The sequence below is a fragment of the Astatotilapia calliptera genome, chromosome 15 (assembly GCF_964374335.1).
Source record: "Astatotilapia calliptera chromosome 15, fAstCal68.1, whole genome shotgun sequence".
Lineage (NCBI taxonomy): Eukaryota > Metazoa > Chordata > Actinopteri > Cichliformes > Cichlidae > Astatotilapia > Astatotilapia calliptera.
In genome coordinates this window covers 37906655-37914757 of record NC_137436.1, presented here as the reverse complement: position 1 = coordinate 37914757, position 8103 = coordinate 37906655, and positions in this window count along the sequence as shown.

Below are 8103 nucleotides of genomic sequence, written 5' to 3'. Positions count from 1 at the left end.
GCAAAACCCTCATTTGATGTCAGAAAATTACTTACTTACTTATTTATTTACTAAAGAAGCGCATTCTTAGTTTTGCAAATAAAAGGCATCAGCACTGGTGTTTTGTAGCTGTACTGCATATTTATTTAAAGTTTTCCTTTTAGAGGACAAAATTTGGAAGGAGAGTATTTAAATTAGTCCTAAAAACAACAGTTGACTAAGATTTTGAACAGACAACTTAATGCAAACTGAGTTAAATTTTCACAGAAGAAAGGTATGTCTTATTCTTGTGTGGCTGTGATAGTTGGCATTTATTTAGAATGAAAGGGGGAGCATTAAAGAGAACAAGGGCATTACTATAGCAGATGACTGACCCAAAGCTGTGAGCGAGATGCCAAAGCTTCCTTAAAAGCTTCCTGTAATTCTAATTCTCAGTAATACTGTTATCTTGATTAAAAAAGCACAATTTAACTGAACTGAACATAGAAGAAGGGACAAAACAAGATGCAAGAACACAGTGTATACAAGCGCAAACTGTGCTCTGCAGGCAGCCAGGTTACTTTTTACAGTGAGCTGACGTGTTTGTAGTATTTCAGTATCACTCACGTCTCCACACAGAGATCAGATCTATTTCCAGCCAAACTGAAATATCTCTCAAAATGCAATCAGACTGATCTGAGATGTTTTCCATTGTATCTTGTGTTTTTATTGTCACCCTTATTAACCCACGGTCTCACTTCTCACATTTATTCTCAGTGCTGATTGGTCGCTGAATGCTCGCTACACAAATATAAACCCAGAGAAAGGTTTCAACAAAGAATGGGGGTTTGGCAAGTGGTGTCTTCCTCCCTTTGTCTTAACTTTATCTTTCCCTTGCTTCTACATATTTGTTTAATAATAAGTAGAGACTGAGTTGGGAGTTTTGTTTCTGTTAGTCTTGTTTACCCAAACTAGTTTAGGGGAGAAGCCTGAATGTGATGGCCCATCATGGTCTTCTTCCTCTTTTGTTAATTTTAACCAGGGCTCCCATTACTTCGGTTTCTCTTTGTTTCTCATGAGTGATCACACTCTCATTATTAAAAGATTGTTGAATGGCATCTGATTTGTTAGGTTCCTTTGAGCTATAAATATAAGGACCATATTTGGGTCCCCAAACACAGGATACATCATCCATGTCTGTTTTTTAACGTGCTGATATTAAGTTTCTACAGCAGAATAGTTTACAATAATGAGGCCCTCCTGTAGTTGGATCCTCTGTTTCACCTCAGCTGTAAGATGTATCTGTAGAATGGCTGGCTTAGCCTATGAGAAAGCACGCTGTCCCCTGCATAAGACAAGTTTGCCTTATGTCAAAAACATATTGATTCTTCTTGTGCTTCCTCTCACTGATGCTGTTTCCAGAGAGAAACACAACCGTGACACCCGTGCTAACACTGGCTCATTTTTGTGCTACTCTTAAGAGAATGATGCACATTAATGAAATTAACGTGTGTGAGAAGAAACTAGTGGATTGCTAGTAGAAATGTTAACTTTGCAATGCATTCACTTTCACCCTTTCCATCTCGTAATGTGGACTGTCCGAAGAGTCTCTAAAAGGATACTGATATTGGTGTGGACACCATTAAATCAGACCTCAGGATGAGAACACAGCACACTGTTCAACAAGTATAACAGACCAGTAACTAAGCTTGGCTGACGTCCACTGGATTCACTTTTTTGGAGTATAAATTTGTCCTCAGTTGCAATTTGTTTAGGGATATGCATCTCATTGGTTTACTAAAAGATAATAGTTTCTTTTCAAGTTTAATTTCCCACAAGGCAACTTTCTCCGGTCTTCAGCATGCTTGTCCTCCAAGTTCTTGCTTAGCGCGGAGATGATTCTGCCTCTTTAACCTCCTAAAACCTGAACTCTTTCATGGCATGCATTTAATATTTCTCTTTGCTATTTGGGCTGTTTTTACATTCATCGGGTCCCAAAGAATTACCTTTTTTTTACCTAATTTTTATTTCGAAAAGAAATGAGATCCACATATGAGGACATCCGTTTTAAATCAGATTGATAGAACAGCGGCAGTATAATGTCCTTGTAAGTGGATATCAGGCCCTTGTAGAGCAAAATTTAATATTTTGGTCTAGACAACCCAAAATGTGATGTCCACATATATGGACGGCAGGTCCTAGGAGGTTAAAAAAAAAGATTAGACATTTTATTTATATTGAAGAATCAACAGTCGATGTTCAATCTGTTTTTTTTTATCATTTTTTCTTGTAATTTTTTCTTGTTTTTCTTTTTTTTTTTAAGCATTAATAGATAAATCAACAATAAATCACACAGCTTCCTCAAGTTTAGTTCCAACTGTGATCCTGGTTCTGAAGCTGATACAATATTTGAGTCTGTCATCCATCACATGTTTATAAATCCTAACCCCAAGCTGGGCCTGTACTCAGCAGCTGGGTATATATGCATGAAAAAGAACACACATGTTGCTTGAAGTTTTATCACAAATCAGGTAAAATGTGTCATTCATGTGGAATGGAGTGAGCTTCTTTTAAAGCTTTTCCTCTCTGAGACTATATAAAAATACCCCTTTTTACTTTAAGAATCCTCTCCTCATTATAAACACGCCTCCTTTAGGGAAATGGAAGGATGGGGATTTAGGCTGCCATGGATGATGGATGGATGCTGTGGTGTAGATGAGGTGAGATGTGAGACGTTCGCTCACTTTTCCTCTTTGTCTCTTCTGAGGCCAAATGAAGATTAAGGAGGCTGCCTTTTAAACTCTCTGCCTTTGTGCTTCATCCCGTTTGAGGCTGGGTTCAGTTGTCTCTTAGATGCCTGGGACAAATCCATTAGCTCTGCTGTATCTCAGCTCCTGCAGGCGTCACCTTAGTTGGTGTCACTCTGGAGGCGACTGAGGGAGACAGACACAGATAGACTTAAAGACACAGAGACAGAAAGGTTGGCAAGAGTTAATTAAAAATAGCATCATGCACAGGGCAGCTGAACACTGAAACTATGATTACTTCCACGAGCTTTGTCTTTAGTATTGATGTAAAATGGTAAATTACCAACAACACACGTGATAAAAGGAATATAAAAGAAATCTTTGGCTAATATGAGCTTTTAAACAATTAATTCCTGGCCTAAAGAAAACAAAGGCTTTGAGCCTGATTATCATGCATACAAAATCAGTAAAAGTAAGCTAAGTAATCCTACACTGAACACTCACACTCTAAGAAAACAGAAAATGTGTTCTATCTTCTATAGCAGATCACAGCCTCTCTTCCTATACACTGAAAAATTAGAGTTCACTTTAGAATAATGGTAGTGTCAGACGTTGCAGAGGACTGTGACTGGTGCTGCAAAATGGTTACAGAGCTAAAGTAGTCTTTGCTTTTCTTGTAAATCACAGCTGTATAAATGGAAAAGACGTGTAAGTCTATAACAATGAAAAGGGAAATGGACTCGGTTAACGGTTAACTCTCAGCTGTACAATGTGACGTGACTATTAATTGTCTTCTGCCAGTAAAACAAAAATATTTTCATTAGGCTTTAAATAAACCTAAACTTTTGCCAAAAATGGTCATTTAACTTTGTTGTGGCAGTCTGCTGGTATCATGAAATTGAATGGAACGTGTCAGAAGAGAGAAAAAAAGGGGAAACATCTGAGGCCTCAACCGGAAATTCTGATTCTTGCAAATCATCTTCTCCCCTTCCCCGACCACCTCTGTCAGAATAAGGAAACGGTGACAGCGAGGTCTTGACTTGTTGAAAAGAATGTATCGCAGCTCTGTGACAGAACAAAAAGCACGATGTGAGACTGAGGTCAGACTACCAGTATACATGCATTACTACATTACTATAGATTGGCAGTGCAAATTTAATATTTTATATATAAATCAGTATTTATAAAAGAATATATCTGATTTATGGTGATGTTTAAAACGTTTAGACATGTCCTGCAGTTTTATGGGGAAAAATATTTCATGTAGATGTATTCAAATTACGTGTTTTTGCATCTGAATCATAAAAACTGTAATAAAAAAATGTGCACTTGATTTCTTATTATCATTTATTAAAAGACTATAATAATAATAATAATAATAATAATAATAATAATAAAAATGAAATGGAAAAAATAAACACTCGTTATGCAGAAGAAATAACTGCAAATGGTCAACAGAAGTGTATCATTTTACCAGATGTTGTATTGATTGATTGATTGGTAATTTATTTCAAACATGTAAACAATATACAGGTACATTCAGAAAAGAAAATAAGAGAGAAAAAAAATACTATACAAAAATCAATACATTTCAATATAGCTACCGTTCTGATTAATTTACATGTTGAAAGGGAAGAAGACGTAAACACTTATTTAATCCAACCCCTTTGCCATAAATTATCAGTTTATATTTAGTCAGCTTCCTTACTGATACAATTTGTAATAAAAATAGTGAACAGATTTCTGATGTACTATATAATATAATATCACATGAATTTTTTTTTTTTTTTAATAGAGACATTCACTTAATTTCAATATTTTCCTTTTCTTTATATTTCGAGAATGTTTGGACATAGCTTTAATTCCATATTCAGACTGTTCCACAGTTTCACTCCATGAACAGAAACACAAAAGCTTTTTCTTGTAGTACAGACCTTCCCTGTTTTGAAGTTACAAAAACTTCCTTCTTTCAAAAAAAACATACTCTGAATATTACCTGGCAGTTCTTTATTTTTTGCCTTGAATCGAATTTGTGCTGTTTGGAATTTCACTAGATCGTCAATTTTCAATATTTCAGACTGCAAAAATAGTGAGTTTGTATGTTCCTGTAACCTGCAATGTGGATGATTCGAATTGCTTTTTTTTTTTTTTTGGAGAGTAAAAAGTGAATTTAACGTGGTTTTATAGTTATTGCCCCAGACCTCTGCACACTAGCTTAAATATGGTGAAACCCGTGAACAGTAGAGAATATGAAGTGATGTTCTGTCTAATACCTGTTTTGCCTTGTTTAGTGTTGCAATGCTTCGTGATACTTTGGCATGAATATATCTTATGTGAGTTCTCCAGTTAAGTTTTTCATCTATTATTACCCCCAGAAATTTATTTTCACTGACTCTTTCAATATCAACACCATTTATTTGAATCATTGCATTTGTATTTAAACTACTATTTCCAATTAACATAAGTTTAGATTTATTCAAATTTAATGATAATTTGTTTTTATCAAGCCAGAACTTCACTTTACTTATTTCATTAGTCATATCCTCCAATAAATTCTGAAGATCATCGCCAGAGAAAAAAATGTTTGTATCGTCAGCAAAGAGAACCATTTTTAATACTTTGGACACTTTACAGATGTCGTTAATGTACAAGTTGAAGAATTTTGGACCCAAAACTGACCCTTGGGGTACACCACAAGCAATGCCCATACATAAGGAGCAACCACCATTTAATTTCACAAACTGCTTCCTGTCACCTAAATAACTCCGGACCCAATCTAAAGCTACCCCTCTGACACCATAACGGTCCAGTTTCCTTATTAATACATCATGATCTATAGTGTCAAATGCCTTTGTCAAGTCTATGAATAACCCAGCCACATATTGCTTTTTGTCTATGGAATTTGTGATGTATTCTATTGAATCTAATAGTGCCAATGATGTTGATCTGCTTGATCTAAACAGTTTTTCAAGAATTTTTGAGAATTGAGGTAGTATGAAATACATGCAAGTCTATCTTGATATATTAAACTCCAGCTGGTTCTCTGAACAGATTAAAACAAATATTAAAACACGACTTGACCCAAACCTGAAGTTAGAACTTAAAAAAAAGAAAGAAAAGAAAAAAACAAAAACAAAAAACCTCTGCAAATCTCCAAAATGTCAGTAAAAGACCGATTATCATGACGAAGTGAGCATATTGCTGTACACCTCACTCACTGGACCTTTGTTTCTTCAGCTCCATGATAGCTTTAGACAAATAGTGACCTAATATTTTAACTGCATAATAGAGTTGTAGTTGGCAGTGGGAATATTGTCTTTGTGCAAAATAAAACTGGCACTGAGGGCACATCAAATACAACAGTCAGGTCCTTCAAAATGAGAATTAACAATGGTTTTTGACAGTTACAACCTTCTACATCATGGGAACATACAGAAGAAAAAACAATTCTTAATGACCAGCTAGTCGTATATGTAACTGTTTCCTGCTGCCTCGTGCCTCAAAATTGCATTTGCAAAAACTGCATTTGTTTAATTGTGACATCAGCCAAGCTTAATTATGTAGAGAAGTTTTTTTTTTGCAAAATTTTAAGGGGCAAAGGTCAGATTTGTGTTATTAAGGCAATAACCGTTTTGTTTCTCTTTAAACAGTTTCTGTAGTTTCAAAGAGTTGTCTTTCAGTGTCCTGAAATCTAATCATCCTGACCCGAAGAGCGCCCCTCAGTTTGTTTGTAAATCCAGTCCTTAAATCAGGGTTCATCTTTAACCACTGGGAATGGTGAGTTCATGGCATCCTATGATAGTGGGAACGATTGCATACTTTTTCTAATTCATTGCGCTTACCGTATATGCCACTGGCCCACCGGGACTGTGAGAGTATACTGAAACCTGCTTTTCTCTCATCACTTTAATGGAAGCAGAACGATGGAATTACCAGAGTCACCGTAATCAGGACCGAATTCAGCTCTTTAAATCTGTCATTAAGATGTTCTTGTTGAGCACTTAAACAGACTCAAATGGTAACATAAAATTTATGATACAATTTTCCAAAAGTGCTTTGTTCCCCATCCAAATTGTCATAAGATTAAAAGAAGCTTTCAGGAGTATATGATTATCCGGTCGGATGTGCAGTAATTCTCACAATCATGCAGTCGCTCCTATTTTATTTATTTTTTTGCTAACAAGAAAGTGGTTATTATTAAGTGCAAAAACTGTCTCAACTAGAATAGTAAGACTGCCTCGACCAACAGTTTCACTCTCCCACACTCTTATTCGCTGATTCATATACTGACAATGTTTCCACTGTCTGCATTTCCTCCCACTAGAAGATTCATGTTTCATGCATAGGTGCTGTTTCGGCCGACAGAGATCTCTGCATTACCCTCTCTCGTCCTGCTATGTGTGATATGCTAAAGTTACATGATTATGTGTGCTCCACAGCCTGTCACAGATAAGCGCCGAGCTTTGCAACTTTTCGTGTCATCTCTTCTTTAACTCTGATGTCCGGTGTCTGATACGGTTTATTGATGTAGTCACGATACAGCCGTTCCCGTGATTGATACTTCCTTCTGGGATGCCATGTTTTCACAGAAGGAAAAGGGTGAACAGTTTTGTTTCTCCAAATGAAAAACAAATGGAGCTGGATGGAAAATTGTAGAGAGATGGAACAGGATCACTACTTTTGTGGTTCCATGTCAACCACAAGGTCACATACCAGAAATCATGATCCCCCGCAGTGGAGCGAACGTTTCGTTTCAACAGCAGCACATTTTAGCCCCGTCAGTGTTGCCATAATCATTGAAATTGACCAGTTAAAAATGCCTGAGTGGCTGCTGCTGGCAAACGCTGTCCTTGACATTCACAGTGCCATAAACTCAGGATTGCCAGATTTTTTTTTTAATTTAAGAGAAAAAAAAAAACAACCCTAAAAAAAGAAAAAAAAAGACTCGAAGCTGTGAATGACAAGCCAAGATCCTGACATCCAGAAATGCTTCATAGAGTCTGACTTTAGGTTGAAACTTGACCACAATGGCATGCTGTACTGTGGCATTTTTCATTGTACCCCAGAGACATTAGACCAATTACCTCATTAAGTAATGCATCTTCCTAACTGAACTGGTCTGGTGAGGGAGACACAGGCAGCAAAAGAAAAGGGGGAAAAAGAAAAGAAGGGAAAGGATAAGAGACATCCACAAATAGAGGAGGGGCAGGGAGCTACAGTGAGAGGGAACGAGTGTGTGTATAATGAGTAAGCTATGGGCTCTTTTTCAAAGTATCCAAAACAGTGTTCAATAGCTACCAGATGGCCGAGGGAAAATACAGTCAGGGAACTTGATTACTTCTAAGCATTTTCTCTTAATCTCACTGAATCTGTGATGTTCCTAATACCACAAAGGCTG